The sequence below is a fragment of the Somniosus microcephalus genome, chromosome 33 (genome assembly GCF_052327205.1).
Source record: "Somniosus microcephalus isolate GS21.2 chromosome 33, FLI_Smic_1.0, whole genome shotgun sequence".
Lineage (NCBI taxonomy): Eukaryota > Metazoa > Chordata > Chondrichthyes > Squaliformes > Somniosidae > Somniosus > Somniosus microcephalus.
The window spans coordinates 33,627,263-33,645,251 of record NC_141019.1 but is presented as its reverse complement, the minus strand read 5'-3'; the positions used below and the strand labels follow the sequence as shown (position 1 = coordinate 33,645,251).

General features: G+C 45.3%; 1 protein-coding gene across 3 annotated transcripts in view; it reads left to right on the top strand.

Annotated features, from left to right (window-relative positions):
- The first annotated feature begins 8,493 nt into the window (after nucleotides 1–8,493).
- rnf41 (ring finger protein 41) overlaps nucleotides 8,494–17,989 on the top strand; it is a 31,698-nt gene continuing 22,202 nt past the window's right edge. For 2 of the 3 annotated variants that reach the window (XM_085972997.1, XM_085972999.1), the window contains exons 1-2: nucleotides 8,494–8,659; nucleotides 13,823–13,933. The gene's annotated coding sequence lies outside the window, so the exon portion shown is untranslated. The remainder of the gene's footprint in view (nucleotides 8,660–13,822; nucleotides 13,934–17,989) is intronic. The other variant, XM_085972998.1, reaches the window with a different exon arrangement.

Here is a 17,989-nt window from a genome sequence, read left to right as displayed (position 1 = left end):
CAGAGAGGTTTAGGGAGGGAATTTCAGAGCTTAGTGCCCAGGCAGCTGAAGGCACGGCCGCCAATGGTGAAGCAATGGAAATCGGGGGGGATATGCAAGGGGCCAGAATTGGGGGAGCGCAGAGATCGCGGAGGGCTGTAGGGCTGGAGGAGGTTACAGTGATTTGCAAAATGGGACAAACACCCAATTGAGATCCTACATGCAGAATTCTGTAAAAGTATCCTCCGGACTCAAAGGAAAACCGTAAACAATGCATGCAGGGCAGAACTAGGCCAATATCCATTAATAATCACTATCCAAAAAAGAGCCACCAAATTTTGGAAACACCTAAAAATGAGCAACCCCCACTGCTATCATTACGAAGCCCTGAAATGCCAAGAGAGGACCATAAATAAGAATACCCTCAGTCAACTAGTCCTGGGACTCAGTGAAGTAACTACTAACACTATTAACAATAACCAGCCCCAGGACAGTGACAGCGTAACACAAAGAATTCGACCCAACACAATCGTCACTAAGCAAAAGGAAAAATATCTGTCATATTGGGCAGAAACAACAAAAACCCAAAACAAACTCAATTGCTACTTGGCCCTAAACAGACAATACAACATGGCTGATTACCTGACCATGGTAAAGGATAACAAACTGAGAAAAACCTTGACAATGTACAGACTTAGTGAACATAGCCTGGCGATCGAAAAAGGTAGACACAGGCAGACCCGGCTACCAAGAGAGGACAGGATATGCTCTCACTGCAGTCAGGGAGTGGTGGAGACAGAGATGCACTTCCTCACAGCTTGTAGAAAATATCAGGGCATAAGGGAGAATTTCTACCCAAAATTCACAAAAATATGCCCGGAATTCAGAAATTTGAATGACGACCAAAAACTCCCATACCTACTAGGGGAAGAGAGAAATTGTGTAACCTTAGCGGCACACTATGTTACAGCTTGCCAGAGGGACAACCACTAAATATAAGAAAAGAGTATATACAAATTATATGAATGTATATTTATACACTCAGGGATATATCTGTTTATACACTGTATGGATAGATCTATATTTATGTGTTCAACCATGAATGTTTTTCGATGCTTTGGCAACATAAGATGTACCTTGTCATGCCAATAAAGCGATTTGAATTGAATTGAATTGATAGGGAAGGGGCGAGGAGGCCATGGAGGGATTTGAACAGGAGGATGAGAATTTTAAAATTGAGGCGATACCAGACCAGGAGCCAATGTAGGTCAGCGACCACAGGGGTGATGGGTGAACGGGACTTGGTGCGAATTAGGATACAGGGCAGCATAGTTTTGGACGAGCTGAAGTTTATGGGACTCATAAGTTTATTGTCCTCATCATCTATGATACGAGTAATATCATGCAGTGTCCACCAGTCGCGGAAGGCCTCAAGCGTACCGGTGGGCATCACTTCAGGGTCAACTGGGCACAGGCAAAACAGGGGCACCCAGAGGGACAAGGGATGGGAGTTCTTGTAGACATGTGTGAAATTGCAAAACTATGATACCTAGTGCATTATGGTGCTTATTTGCAATTTTTATTGTTTCCCCACGTTTTATTCCACCCCCTCCACCAATATAAGGATTTACTGTTTTTACAGTTTTACCACTTCCTTGTTCTTTCAAAGAACTAATCGAAGAAGTTCTCCCTGGCGACCTGGTCAGTATTTATCCCTCAACCAATATCACTAAAACAGATGATCTGGTCATTATCACAGTACTGTCTGTGGGAGCTTGCTGTGTGCAATTTGGCTGCCGCATTTCCTACATTACAACAGTGACTAAACTTCAAAAGTACTTCATTGGCTGTAAAGCACTTTAGGATGTCCTGAGGTCATGAAAGGTGCTGTATAAATGCAGTAGTGTTGTCATAGTCAACTAATGTAAGAAATCACACAACACCAGGTTATAGTCCAACAGCTTTATTTGAAATCACAAGCTTTCGGAGCACTGCTCCTTCGTCAGGTGAAGTGGAGAGATGCATAAAAACACAGCTTATATAGTCAGAGAATAATGTCAGATGTTTACAGGTAATCTTTCTAACTGCCATTTATCACACCTCGGCAGAGAGATAATCACAGCAATCAAAGGTGTAATGGTGTCCAAACAGGTCAGTCAGGAAAACATTACATCAAAATTGTTCTTTGATGTAATGTTTTCCTGACTGACCTGTTTGGACACCATTTACACCTTTGATTGCTGTGATTATCTCTCTGCCGAGGTGTGATAAATGGCAGTTAGAAAGATTACCTGTAAACATCTGGCATTATTCTCTGACTATATAAGCTGTGTTTTTATGCATCTCTCCACTTCACCTGACGAAGGAGCAGCGCTCTGAAAGCTTGTGATTTCAAATAAAGCTGTTGGACTATAACCTGGTGTTGTGTGATTTCTTACATTTGTCCACCCCAGTCCAACACCAGCATCTCCACACCATAGTCAACTAAAATAAGGTAGATTTATTTCATCAACTGAATTAAAACTAAGATTCGAGATACAGAGGTGAGACTGAAATTTAAATTATTTATAGGACTAAAACACTGGTCAGTAGTCCACAACTTTTGTTAAAGGTGTTGGAAATTGAAATAGATGTTTAAAGTCTTAGCTGTTACTCAACCTCCAGTTTATCATTTCTTGGGCCCTCATGAGTTGTGTAGAAGGGAAACAACAACTGGGACTGATTTTGAAACATGAATTTTGAAATGAACAAAAATATTGGAAGCAAAAACTGAATTTTTTCCAAGAATTAAACTAAAATGTGACTAAAATTTGGGAACAAAAGGCTAGATTAAAAGTCAAACTGAATTTCTTCTGAAGACTATAAATAAAATGGAACTAAAATTAGAGATCTAGAGACAAGGCAAGATTTAAACTTAAAATTATTTCTTGGATTAAAACAAACTGATAGACAGCAACTTCCCAAAATCAAATCACATGATTTGGCACGTGGAATTTATCTGATTCAATGATACAGGAATCTTGATACTATGGCAGTCGAGCTGGAGTGCATTACAATGCTGTGACGTAACTGACGGGTTGATGTGAGATTATAAACTCTGAACGTAAAGCTTGATTGATTCTGGAACGTTGGTTGAGCTCTTAACATTGTGTGCCTGCTAATAACTCACTCCTACTCAACTGTTAACAAGGTTATGTTTGTGTCTAGAAGTGGTTGCAGTGATGGGAAAGGTATGAGGGAAGGGTGGGAGTGGCAAGGGGAACGGAGAAGGGGGAGGGGTGGTAGTAATGAGGAAGTGAGTGTATATGGGTGATGGTGGGGGAAAGGCGTGGGGAAGAGAATGGGCCAACTGCAAATGCAGTGTAAGCGCATTAGAAAACCGAAAAGCCTCTTTCCCAGCTTAGTGCTAGGAGATAAGCAAGAAATTTGGGAACCTGGGGAAGGGGATGAGGAGAAATGAGGGATGAGGAGGCGGCGAGGATGCAATGGATAAGAGGCATGGGTGATTTGGGGGTGAATGGTGGGAGGGAGTTTGAGGGATGGGATGAGACAAAATCATCTCGGGCCATTAGGAAGGACCTATTTCCCTTAGCGGAGAGGTCAATAACCAGGGGGCATAGATTTAAAGTAATTGGCGGAAGGATTAGAGGGGATTTGAGGAGAACTTTTTTCACCTAGAGGGTGGTGGGGGTCTGGAACTCACTGCCTGACAGGGCGGTAGAGGCAGAGACCCTCATCACATATATAAAGTGCTTGGATGTGCACTTGAAGTGCCGTAACCTACGGGGCTACGGACCAAGAGCTGGAAAGTGGGATTAGGGAGGGATAGCTCTTTATCGGTCGGCACGGACACGATGGGCCGAATGGCCTCCTTCTGTGCTGTAAATTTCTATGATTCTATGATTCTATGATTTATCCACTTCCTTTTTAAAATCTATTACGGATTCTGCTTCCCCCACTGTTTCTGGTCATGCGTTCCATGTTCAAACAACCCCCTGCAATAAAAAGAATACCTTTAACCTCTCCCTTAATTCTTTTAGTGATGACTTTAAATGTATTCCCTCTAGTTACCAACTCATTGACCATTGGAAATAGTTTTTCCTATTTACCTGATTAAAACCCCTTATCATTTTGAACATCTCTATCAGATCCTATGGCACTATTTCGAAGAAGAGCAGGGGAGTTCTCCCCGGTGTCCTGACCAATATTTATCCCTCAATCAACATCACTAAAAACAGATTATCTGGTCATTATCACATTGCTGTTTGTGGGAGCTTGCTGTGCACAATTTGGCTGCTGCGTTTCCTACATTACAACAGTGACTACACTTCAAAAACTATTTCATTGGCTGTAAAGCGCTTTGGGTCGTCCGGTGGTTGTGAAAGGCACTATATAAATGCAAGTCTTTCTTTTCTTTAGGTCTCCTCTTGACCTTGTTTGTTCTAATGAAAAAAGCCCAGTTTCTTTCATCTTTCCTCAAAACTAAAGCCTCTCATCCCTGGTATCATCATTACTGCTTACTTTGCACTCAATGCCCGTATTTACAAAACTAGGATCCCATATGCTTTTTATTTGCAACTTTATCAACATGTCCTCCCACTTTTAAAGACTTGTGTACCTGAATCCTTGGGATGGATTTTAACTACCTTAGCCCCAATCTGGCCGACTGCAATTTTCAATTGCAGGTAACAAGGACACCGGCTCCAAGCCAACGGGGTTCTCTTTAAATATGCAGATCGGGCTCTGATGATGTCATTGGGGCCTAATCTGCTATTTTAACCCGAGGACTGAGTGGGGGAGTAGTGGTGGCTTCCCCGCCAGATCAAACCTGAGGCCAGAAGTGTGCTCCTCCGGGCCCCACAAGGAATCCTTGGGCCTCCCCTTCCTCCAACTGGTAAAAGGGCACCAGTAAATGGGGGAATTATGGGAGGGCACCAGTACATAGGCTCTTTTCTCTAGAAAAGAGAAGTCAGGTGACCTGATAGAGGTCTTCAAAATTATGAATGAGTAGCTGTAGAGAAGATGTTTCCGCTTGTGGGGGAGTCCAATAAATCCAGGGTGCTGAGAATGTGGAACTCGCTGTCACATTTGATAAGATGCCACATAAAAGGCTATTACACAAGATTAGGGCTCATGAGGTTAGGGGTAATATAGTAGCATGGATCGAGGATTGGTTACCGGACAGAAAACAGAGAGTAAGGATGGTAGGTTTGTGGAATTTGCTGCCCCAGAAAGCTGTGGAAGCTACATCATTAAATAAATTTAAAACAGAAATAGATAGTTTCCTAGAAGTAAAGGGAATTAAGGGTTACGGGGAGCGGGCAGGAAATTGGACATGAGTTTAGGATCGGAATGGTCATGGCCCTGTGTGTAGTGGAGTGGGCCCAGGGGCCGTGTAGCCTGGTTCTGCTCCTAATGTGTTCTAATTCTGTGTTAGATTTCAGGAGATGGTTTTATTCCTGTTCCTGGCTGGGGTGGAGATCGCCTTTACAGAAGGTAAGTACTGTAGAAAATATAGGGACAGAGTGATCTCCTGGAAGAATTTCGATTGCCTAGATGGGTCGGAGAGGAATTTCCCAGATTTTTTTCTCCCAAATTGGCCATTGGGTCTTTTATCTGGTTTTTCGCCTCTCCCGGGAGATCACATGGGTTCGGGTGGATGCAGTGATGGAAGATTTGAGGTTAGGATCAGATCAGCCATGATCTTATTGAATGGCGGAGCAGGCTCGAGGGGCCGATTGGCCGACTCCTGCTTCTATTTCTTATGTTCTTATGTAAACGGATCTGTTTCAGGTTGGCAGGCTGTAACTAGTGGGGTGCCGCAAGGATCAGTGCTGGGGCCTCAGCTATTTACAATCTATATTAATGACCTGGATGAAGGGACCGAGTGCAATGTATCCAAGTTTGCTGATGATACAAAGCTAGGTGGGACAATAAGCTGTGAGGAGAACACAGAGTCTGCAAAGGGATATAGATAGACTGAGTGAGTGGGCAGTAAGGTGGCAGATGGAGTATAATGCAGGGAAATGTGAGGTTATTCACTTAGGTAGGAAGAATAGAACAACAGAATATTGTTTAAATGGTGAGAAACTTTCAAATGTTGGTGTTCAGAGAGATTTGGGTGTCCTCGTGCAAGAAACACAGGAATTTAGCATGCAGGTACAGCAAGCAATAAGGAAGGCAAATGGCATGTTGGCCTTTATTGCAAGGGGTTTGGAGTATAAGAGTAAGGAAGTCTTGCTACAATTGTACAGGGCCTTGGTGAGACCACACCTGGAGTACTGTGCACAGTTCTGGTCTCCTTGCCTAAGGAAGGATATATTTGCCACAGAGGGAGTGCAATGAAGGTTCACCAGATTGGTTCCTGGGATGGGGGGGTTGTCCTATGAGGAGAGATTGAGTAGACTAGGCCTATATTCTCTGGAGTTTAGAAGAATGAGAGGTGATCTCATTGAAACATACAAAATTCTTACAGGGCTTGACAGGGAGGATGTTTTTCCTGGCTGGGGAGTCTAGAACCAGTGATCACAGTCTCAGAATAAGGGGTCAGCAATTTAGGACTGAGATGAGGAGGAATTTCTTCACTCAGAGGATTGTGAATCTTTGGAATTCTCTACCCCAGAGGGCTGTGAATGTTGAGTCTTTGAGAGTGTATTCAAGGCTGAGCGTGATAGATTTTTGGATTATCAAGGGATATGGAGATCAGGCAGGAAAGTGGAGTTGAGGTCAATGATCAGCCATGATCTTATTGAATGGCCTCCTCCTGCTCTTATTTCTTATGTCACATGGAGTGGTTGAAAGAAAGACTTGCATTGAAAGAAAGACTTGCATTTATATAGCAGCTTTCACAACCTCAGGACTTCCCAAAGCACTTTACAGCCAATGAAGTATGGTCACTGTTGTAATGTAGGAAACACAGCAGCCAATTTGCAGGCTCCAGCAAGCTCCCACAAACAGCAATGTGGTACTGACCAGATAATCTGTTTTTTTTTTAAGTGATTGATTGAGTATTGGATGAATATTAGCCAGGACACCCCTGCTCTTCTCCGAAATAGTGCCATGGGATCTTTTACGACCACCTTAGAAACCAGACAGGGCCTCGGTTTAACGTCTCCCCTGAAAGGCGGCAACTTGGACAGTGCAGCACTCCCTCAGCACTGCAGAGGAGTGTCAGCCTAGACTTTTTGTGCTCAAATCTCTGGGGTCAGACTTGAACCCACAACCTTCTGACTCAGAAGCAAGGAGTGCTACCCACTGAGCCACGGCTGACACACTTGAGGCAAATAGCATAGATGCATTTAAGGGGAAGCTAAATAAGTTCATGCTAGAAAAAGGAATAGAAGGATATGGTGTGATGAAGTAAGGTGGGAGGAGGCTCATGTGGAGCATAAACACTGGCATAGACCAGTTGGGATGAATGGCCTGTTTCTGTGCTGTAAAATTCTATGTAATTGTTATTAATTTACTCCCAATCAACTAAGTTTCCAATTGAGAGAGCCAGTATTGTGTTTCTTAAACAAAATGCATTACTTAAACTAGTGACTGACTTGTGTTTCAGTGCTGTATAATGTAGACTATGTAAGAAGACAGAATGTATGACATTAAGTGTATCAAAACTTATGTGATGCAGGTCTGGATTTGGATCCAGAGACACATTGCACACCATTGGACTCCATTACTGAGCTTGAAATATTTCTCAACATCCCAGCATTTTTCTATTTTTATTTCAGAGCATTAGCATAGTCGAGTCTGGAGTTAACGAAAGCATGGACGAGGGTACACAGGTAGGAGTTTATTGGGGTTATAAACAATACCCCTTAAATGGACACGATTTTTACCTATGAGTCCTGGGCAAATGTTTTTGATGTTTGTCTATCATTCAGACATAAAAAATGTAATTCACATCATAACATGTAATTGCATCATGTAGTGTCACATCCTGTATGTGGCATTGTGTCGAGAATCAGAAATGGGATGAATTCTATGCTGAGCGGCTTATTGTGGAGTTGTCTGCAATATGTATGTGGTACATAAATATTCCACCAGCCCAGTCAGATTGCAAAATGAACTGAAACTGGGCGGTTCTGACACCACGTGACCCGTCCCTGAGTGACCGTCATTCATTTTTTGCGCGCGTCACGAGTGGCTGCGTGAGAAGTCATTCATAATGCGTCCCCACTGCCCGCCCGGCCGGTTCCCATAGAAATGCGCGCTTCGTCCAGGTTTCGTAACTATGTCCTGCCCCCGCCTGCCTGCGATTGGCTCCGCAACGTGAGCGTTCTTCCAGTTGGTTGAATGAGATGTCAATCACGTGACGGTTGGGCGGATATTTCATTTCAATTGGTCGCTTTGGCTGGCAGTCATTTATGGGCGGGCCCAGCGGAACAAAGGGCTGATTTGCTAATTGACTTGTCACTAGGCGGGATCAACGGCCACTTTCTCAACACGGATTGGTCAGTTGAGTTATCACTCAACTCGCAGGGTCGGGATTGATCGGACGGAATGTCAATCAAAGGCGCTGGTTCGGAGGGCTGGGCCCAGGCTTTCACCCGTTTAAAGGCTGGAGCGAACGATGACGTTGAAAGGTTGTGGTGCGCGATTTAGGGAAATCTTAAAATAAAATTAAAACATTACTCATGCGACCTGGATTTGCGGCCGTTCGCCTGCTGATGGATCTCTGGTAAGTGTGCCGATTAATGGGTGCCTGTAATGAAGTTATTCTGACCCGCCTACGACCTGTTAGTCGACGGGTTCAGGGGTGCGCAGTTCCCGCTGCGGGCAGTAGGAAAGACCGCGGTTTAAAATCGGGCCTAGTAATAAAGTCTTTTATTTAAATGGAGCGGGGCGTCAAAATCAAATATGATGTTACTCGAGCTGTAACAGGATGGGTTAGTGGGAAGGCTGAACAGGTTATTTTAGTCTTACTATGAAGAGTGCGGGTTTTCTCGGTGTCCCGATAATTCAACTGTTAAATATACAGGGTCTTTGTAGTTGTCTTTTCTCCCGATGGTTCGGCTTTCCTCTGTCCTTCTCTGACTGTCAATTAAATGTACAGCGCAGCTTTCCCTCTGTCCTTGTTCAAGAGCAGCAACTCCTCACGCTTCACTTCAGTAACAGAATGTGATGTAGAGGGATTTTAATCATCGCCAGTCTGGTAGTTCTCGAAGAATGTTAATGTCTCCAGCCTCTGGTGCCATTTTGATAAGTTTTCCTGTGTGAAGTGGCTAAATTGATGTTGGCGAATGCTGAGGTGGGGATAAGGTGCTTGTGAGGCTGATTGGTGTCGTGGTTACATTGTGTCTGGACAGCTCAACCCTCCACTGTAAGGGGGCAGAGGGGCATCACTTCTGGTTGATCATCATTAATAATGTTATAATTAGGATTGCAATAGAAAGCCTTTATTTGGTGGCTTGGGGCGCGGGGTGGGGTGGTGGGTTGTAGGGGATGTACTCCAACCATTATTTTTTAACAATGATGTAAAGCTATTGCTTTTTATTGTGATTATTGATGTAATGGAATCACATTGCAATTCTAGTGGCTTATATTTTAATATTCTGATGTGTTTGACTAATTAATGTCAAATTGTATAAGACCTTGTCATTCCTTTCCCTATATCTGATCTTATTTGACTCCAATTTTTTTAAGCATTTATAGTATGACTCTTCTGACCTCGCAAGTGTTTTGTAGCTTTATAAAAACACAGTAAATTGGCTAGAGCTCGATTTGTTCTTGACAGATGAGCATGTGAGGAAACTGAGTCATACTGTGATTATTTGTGAACAAGTGACTGGGTTTGCTTATGAGATTGAATAAATACCTCTGTGAGGTGTAATCTAGATGAGTTGTACAGTTGAGGCTCTTGTATGCCTGTGATTGATTTATACATGAGGTGAAGGTTACTGTATATAGTCCTGTTTTAAAGATGTAACACATTTACTTAATTATATTTCTATATTTTACTGGTGTTTGATTCCATATTTGATCTGTTAATGCATCTACAAAATGATGGGAAATTTTCATAATCCTTGATTTTTCCCCTCCCCACTCAATTGCCCTTTCTGCCTCCATGCTGGCTGACATTGTCAATGGCTCCTTTTCCTCAGACACTGTCCCTCTCCTCTTCACGTTCAACAGCCACCTCGCTCTCCAAAAAAAAAACACGCTTGCCCATCTGTCTTCTCCAACTACTGCCCCATCTCCAATATCGCTTTCCTATTCAAGCTCCTCCAACACGTCCCAACCTCCCAGCTCTGTACCCATCTCTTCCGTAGCTCTGTTTGTTTGAATGTATCCAGTCTGGTTTTCACCCTTCTCATGGCACCAAAACCGCCCTAGTCAAAGTCACAAATTATATCCTCTATGACTGTGATGCCTTATCCCTCCTTATCCTTTCAGCAATGCTTGATATAGTTGAACTCTCCTCTGTCCAGCTCCATGGGGCTGCCCTTGCATGGTTCCATTCCTATCTGTTCTAGTGGAGCCAGTGCATTCCCAGCAGTGGCGTCTCTTCCAGTCGTCACACCGTTAGCTCCAGAGTCCCTCGAGGATCTATCCTTGGCCTCCTCCTCGTTTACGTGCTGTCTCTCTGTGTCATCAGACATGCGTTCAGCTTTCATGTGTGTGCTGAAGACACCCAGCTCCACCTCTTTACTCCTCAACTGACTCTGGGCTGTCAGAGTGCTTGTCGGACATCAAGTCTCGAATGAGCCACAATTTCCTCCAGCTCGACATTGTGGAGACCGCAGCCATCTTCTTTGGCCTCTGCCACAAACTCTGCTCGTTTGCCACTGACTCCATCCCCCTCCCCCAGAGATTTCTGGGCCAAATCAGTCCATTTGCAACTTCTAGACTTGACTATTCTAACACACTCTGGGCTGGTCTCCCACATTCTACCCTACATAAACCTGAGGCCATCCAAAACTTGGCTGCCCGGGTCCTAACTCGCACCAAGTCCCGTTCGCCCATCACCCGCTGTGCTGGCTGACTTACATTGGCTCCCGGTTAAGCAACGCCTCGATTTCAAAATTCTCATCCTTGTTTTCAAATCCCTCCATGGCCTCGCCCCTCCCTATCTCTGTAATCTCCTCCAGCCCCCCCTGTGCGATATCGGTGCTCCTCTAATTCTGGCCTCTTGAGCATCCCTGATTTTAATCGCTCAACCATTGGCGGCCGTGCCTTCAGCTGCCAAGGCCCTAAACATTGGCATTCCCTCCCTAAACCTCTCCACCTCTCTTTCCACCTTTTTAAGGCGCTCCTTAAAACCTACCTCTGACCAATCTGCCCTAATTTCTCCCTATGTAGCTTGATGTCAACTTTGTTTTATAATACTCCTGTGAAGCACCTTGGGACATTTTACTACATTAAAGCTGCTGTATAAATACAAGTTGTTGTTGGCGGCAATCCTGTGCGACCCCAAGCTGAGCCTTAAACCCCAGATCCTCGCCATCACAAAGATTAGTTACTTCCATCTCTGCAACATTGCCTGATTTTTGCCTCCACCATTAGGCTTGACTGTAATGCCCCTTGTCTCTCCCCTGCCCCGTTCAGTATCACGCCGAGCACTGAACCACCAGGGAGCCCCAACTCTTAACACTAGTGGCGGTTTAATTAAGAGCCTGTTTATGTTCATAATTTTCAGCTGATAGCACAGCTGGCAGCAAACTGAATGGAAACGAAGCAGTTGTGTCATTGGAAGCAATGTTTGCATGTGTCAGCGGTTTGGTGTAGGAAGATGAGGAGGTGCCTGTTTTCTCTTGGCGGAGGGCTGGTTAGAGGTCAAAGTCCAATTTTGCTATTGCTGGCCTGTACAGTTACTGGGGAAAGTGGATTCAGCTGCTGCAGACACCACCCTGCAATATAAATGTGTTTAATGTGGGAGTGGCTGTTACTGGAAGCGGTTTGCTAATATAAGTGCAGCACAAAGAGATAATATTACATAGAATTTGCAGCACGGGCCATTTGGCCCAACGTGTCCGTGCCGATGTTTATGCTCCACACCAGCCTCCTCCCACCTCTACTTCATCTCGCCCTATCGGCATATCCTTCTATTCCCTTCTCCCTCATATGCTTGTCCAGCCTCCCCTTAAATACATCTATGCTATTTACCTTAACTACTCCCTGTGGTAGCGAGTTCCACATTCTCGCCACTCCTGAATTCCCCATTGGATTTATTAGTGACTATCTTCTATTTATGGCCAATGTTCCCATTAAGCTGCACAGCAGTCCGGAGGTCCCACGCAGCCGACTCGCCAGCTTTTAAATTGGAAAAACCGCGCTTACACGGAAATTTGAATGACCCCTAGTTTTGGACTCCTCCACAAGTGGAAACACCTTCTCTACGTCTACCTTATCGAACCCCTTCCTAATTTTAAGGACTATCAGGTCACCTGTCTTTTTTCTCGAGGAAAGAGCCCCGGCCTGTTCAGTCTTTCCTGATGGGTATAACCTCTCGGGTATTATTCTTTAAGGGTTTGATGAGCTTTACCTGTGTGTGAGCCATTCAATGTTGAGAAGCTTGGCATTTCATTTTAAATATAATAATCTTGTTGACTATGTTTAGAGACCAAACCGCCTGTATGGTGCTTATTTTTAAATACTAGCTCCAGGCAAATTACTATTTCTATTAACAGAAAGGAGTAAGCATTGTACTGACATGCCTGAGCCATCCTCCTTCCCACCACGTTTTATCATTTGCGATCGGCTAGTGTAGTAAAACTGTCCTGGCACGCAACCAGTTGGCATTATCCAAATACATTTTTTTAGATAAATGACTAAATTCTTACTGGCTTGGTAAAATGAATTCCATGCTGTGATTCATTGTTTTTATTATTGCGGGTATTGAGCATCTGTTTAGCACTGGAGAAAGTTAAGGTAGCGCGATGGCCAACTAATTGTGATCCATGGCCTCACCCATCCCTATAAGAACATAAGAAATAGGAGCAGGAGTCGGCCATACGGCCCCTCGAACCTGCTCCGCCATTCAATAAGATCATGGCTGATCTTTGACCTCCACTCCAATTTCCCGCCCGATCCCCATATCCCTCGATTTCCCTAGAGTCTGTATATCTATCTATGTCTCTGTCTCTGGCCTCTTCAGCTCTATACCCCCCAACCCCACCCCCAAACTCTCCATTCTGTGACTCCAGCCTCTTGTGCGTCCCCCACCATTGACATATGTGCCTTCAGCCACTTGGGTCCCACACTCTGGAGTTCCTTCCCTGAACCCCTCTGACTCTCCACCTCCCTTCTCCTTTTAAGACCCTCCTTAAAACCCACCCCTTTGACCAAGTGTTTGGTGTCTCCTCCTTTGGTTCGGTATCCATTTTCTCTTGTGTTTCTGTGATGTGCTCGGGCACATTGGTTGTTTTCCGGTTGCCTGATTTATATTGAGCATCCCTCTTCACCCCCCCACACTCGTCTCGAGGACTGGTGCTGGTTATTCCAACCCTCTGGACCTGCGTGTCCTGATTATTCTGAAGTTTAATCCAGTAGAAGGGGCAAAAAAAAGAAAAATTGCAAATGGGAAACGAGAACAGAAAATTCTGGCAATACAGGCCGTGGTGACTGCAGAGCCAAAGCCCAGGCATGGGAATTTGAAAGTGCAGTTGTAAGTAACTTGGAGAGTTTTCCCCAGGGGAGATGCAGAAGGAAGTGGGGTTGGAGGTGGCTGTGAGGGGTAGAAGGAAGTGATCAGAGATGGCCTTGTCTGTGATTGAGACAATGGGAATAGAGAGGCCACGTGAGAGAGCAAGGTCGAGGGGGGTTGGTGTGAATATGGTTGGGAGGGTTGATATGGCGGGAGAGCCACAGCAGCCTCCTGATTGGTGTTTTTTTCCCCCTCCAGCTAACCATCTCCTTACCGCCTGCACAGCTGCATCAACCCTGATGTGCCAGTGATTTCTGACTGTGTGCGCACACTGTGCAAAATAACAGTTTATCTGGAGATAAATTACAGGTGTGTATTTCGCCCATGCTTCTGCACTTCAGCCCATAACCCATCCCTGACTGTCTCGCCCATAAACGCTATGCCTGCTGAGAAATGATTTGCCTTGAGATCACACGGATCCAGTGGTCGGGGTGCTGGGGTCTGCCATGGTGCTGCTGCGTTGGGAAGGGTGAAGTTCAGGCTCGGGTTCCTGGGACGTGAAGCGTATGGATGTCTACGCTTGAGAAACCTCATGGAACCCTTTCTGAGGAGGTAACCGACATGGGAGATGCAGTGGGTGTCGGGCCTTTGGGAAAGCCTTTGTCCGGGTACCACACTGGAGATTACTAGGGAAGATTAACGGGTATGGAATTATGACAGCCAACTGGATTTTAAAAGTTTTTTTTAGGGGAGAACAGAGTTTTTTCAGAGTGGTTGGAAGTGGGTAGTGCTGTCCTCTGGGTTCAGTTCTGAGCCACGTCTGTTCACTACATCAAAGATTTGGGAATAGGCCTTGAGGGAGTGGTAAAATTTGCAGCTCATGCCCAAATAAGGAGCCATAGTTAATTCTTTAGACAGCCAAAGGGATATTGATAAGATAAGGGGAGGGGTAGGCTAAAAAGTGGCAGATGGAATTCGGTATCAGTGTGAGTGCATTTGGTTAACACAATAACAGCAGCAATGATCCTCTGAATTGAAGTAGGCTTGGTGCTGGGGCAGAAGTCTTTTAAAAATTGCAAAAGTCAAACAAGCGGGGTTTACTTGCTCGATGATTTTGGGAGGCGGAGGGAAGAGAAGTGTTTTTTGATTCAGGAGGAAGCAGACGCTACAGGAACATAAGTGGGCCTCTTGTGTGGGAGGCAGTTTTTAAAAAAAAGCTTGCATCTATACAGCGCCTTTCATGACCTTGGGACATCTGAACCTGCTTTACAGCCAATGAAGTACTTTTTTGAAGTGTAGTCACTGTTGTAATGTATGTCATAAAATTAGGCCAAAGGATAAAAGCTTGTCCAGCCCTGCTTTAAGTAACTGATATGGTGTCCGAATTGAAAGGCCTCTTGAGACTAGAACATTGTAGTTAAGAGATATTTAGAGAAAAGGGAAATTGTATGTAACGTGTAAAAGCCATGGCAGATGTGACAGGAATGTGCTCTGTTCGAAGAGTATGCTCCGTAAGTGGGATTGGAGCATTGTTGAATTGCGAAGATTGCTGTTCAAACGGTTAGAAAACGACACTCCTTTTCCCTGAGCCAAGCAGCTCTCTTGTCACCCTTGCTGGGATTACCAGTTTGCACGTGGGTGGGCCGAGGAGACCACAGCTGTGTGTTCCAGCCCACCTGCAGCCTGAACCCCTGTTCAGAACAGCACATGGTACGGAGACCGATTCAGCAAGCCAGCTATTGTAGCTCACTAGTTTTGGGGAATGGACTCTTAGCTTGTAAAAATAGAAGCTGTACTTTCAGAAGAATATTAGTCATTTGCCATTAATACAGCTGAGGTAGTTCTGGAAACATTGCATAATATCCTTATGTATAATTTTTTTTAGACCGCCTAAAGTGCAGAAATATTATTAGGTAACCACACCTTTCCCCCCCCCCCCCCGGGACCCTGAACACGGGGGCCCCACAAGGATGTGTGCTGAGCCCCCTCCTCTACTCCCTCTTCACCCACGACTGTGTGGCTGTTCATGGTTCCAACACCATCATCAAGTTTGCGGATGACACCACGGTAGTAGGCCAGATCACCAACAACGATGAGTCAGCCTACAGGGAGCAGGTCCAGCATCTCGTGAAGTGGTGCGCCGATAACAACCTGGCCCTTAACATCAAGAAAACCAAAGAAATCATTGTGGACTTCAGGAAGTCCAAAGGCGGAAGTCACACCCCCCATCCACATCAATGGGGCTGTGGTGGAAAGGGTGGACAGCTTTAAGTTCCTCGGAGTCCACATCACGGAAGACCTCTCCTGGTCCCTCAACACCTCCTCTCTGGTGAAGAAGGCCCAGCAGCACCTATATTTCCTAAGGAGGCTGAAGGGATGTAATCTGTCACCCCTGATCCTCTCTAACTTTTACCGCTGCACAATAGAGAGCATCCTGACAAACTGTATCACAGTATGGTATGGCAGCTGTAGCTACTATGACCGGAAAGCCCTGCAGCGGGTAGTCAAAACTGCCCAACGCATTACCGGCACCCGGCTACCGACCATAGAGCACATCTACCAGAAACGCTGTCTACGGAGGTCCTAGAAACATAGAAGATAGGAGCAGGAGTAGGCCATTCGGCCCTTCGAGCCTGCTCCGCCATTCAATGAGATCATGGCTGATCATCCAAACCCTAGCACCTGGTCCCTACACCGACAGTCACGGTCCATCATCAAAGACCCTACCCACCCCAGCCACAGTCTGTTCGCCCTCCTGCCATCTGGGAGACGCTACAGATGCATTCGCACCCGTACGACCAGATTTAGGAACAGCTTCTTTCCCAGGGCTGTCATCCTACTGAACTCCACAAATAAACTCTAAAGCCTGCACATCTGCCAATGCACTTTATTATGGTTATATTTATGTTAATGTATTACAAGCCAAATGTATGTTGAATGTTTAAATGTCTTAATCCAAATGTACACTCTCGGGAGCTGCAAGCCTACATTTCGTTGTACTGCACTTGTGCACTAACAATGACAATAAAAGTTGATTTGATTTGATTTTGATTTGATTAAAAATTATCTAGGTTCCAAAGAATAATTTGATGCCTTGGACCCTTTGTGTTTGTGATGTTTTGCCCCCTCCACGTGTGTGAACGGTAACATGGTGGTTGTTACGGGACGAGTAATCCAGAGGCCTGGACTAACGATCTGGGGACATGAGTTCAGATCCCACCACAGCAGCTGGGGAATTTAAATTCAGTTCATTAAATAAATCAGGAATAAAAAGCTAGTGTCAGTAATGGTGACCATGGAACTACCGGATTGTTGTAAAAACCCATCTGGTTCACTAATGTCCTTTTAGGGAAGGAAATCTGCTGTCCTTGCCCGGTCTGGCCTGTATGTGACCCACAACTTAACTGCCCCTCTGAAATGGCCTAGCAAGCCGCTCAGTTGTCAAGGCGGCGGCTCACCACCACCTTGGGCAATCGGGGATGGGCAATAAATGCTGGCATTGCCAGTGTTCTTAAAAATATCCACAGCCCTTGATTGTGTTCCTTTTTACTTGGTGGTGGTGGGGGGGGGGGGGGGGAAATATTTTAGGCTGAGGGAGAAGAGGAGTCTGGAGCTGAACGACGGGAGTGGACGGTCTCTTGAGAATGCTGTGTGCTGGCAGTGCTCCTTCACATAGGCTCTTATTTTCCACTTTTGTGAATCATGTCAGCTGTTTCCATCTTTTAGTTTGACATGTTCTTTCCTTTGTGATGTGCCTTTTTTGGACTGGACATAAAGACAAAGATGATTGGCTTTTAATGTGTCGCCCAGTTACTGGGCGAGATGTTCACCAGTTGCTGAGCTATATTTTCTCAACTGCTGCTTTTTAATGTCAAATTTAGGCGGGGGGGGGGGCGGTGGAGGAGAGGTGCTTTGAAACTGCTGCCTGTGTGTTTTCTCTCGGTTCCAGTTAGTGGGGTGGGAGGGGAGAGACTGGAGAAGCTGGGGTTGTTCTCCTTAGAGCAGAGAAGGTTAAGGGGGAGATTGACCAGAATGGTACCGGGGATGAGGGACTCCAGTGACGTGGAGAGACTGGAGAAGCTGGGGTTGTTCTCTTTCAAGGAAAGAAGGTTAAGGGAAGATTTAATAGAGGTATTCAAATGTATGAGGGGGTTTTGATGAGAGTAGAGAGGGAGGAACTGTTTCCAGTGGCAGGAGGGTCGGTAACCAGAGGACACAGATTGAAGATAATCGGCAAAAGAACCAGAGGGGGAGATGAGAATGTTTTTAACGCAGCGAGTTGTTGTGATCTGGAATGCGCTGCCTGAAAGGGCGGTGGGAGCAGATTCAATAGTAACTTTCAAAAATTTTGCAGGGCCATGGGAGAAGAGGGGGGGTGGGGGCAGGGTGGGGGAACCAATTGGCTCACTCTTTCAAAGAGCTGGC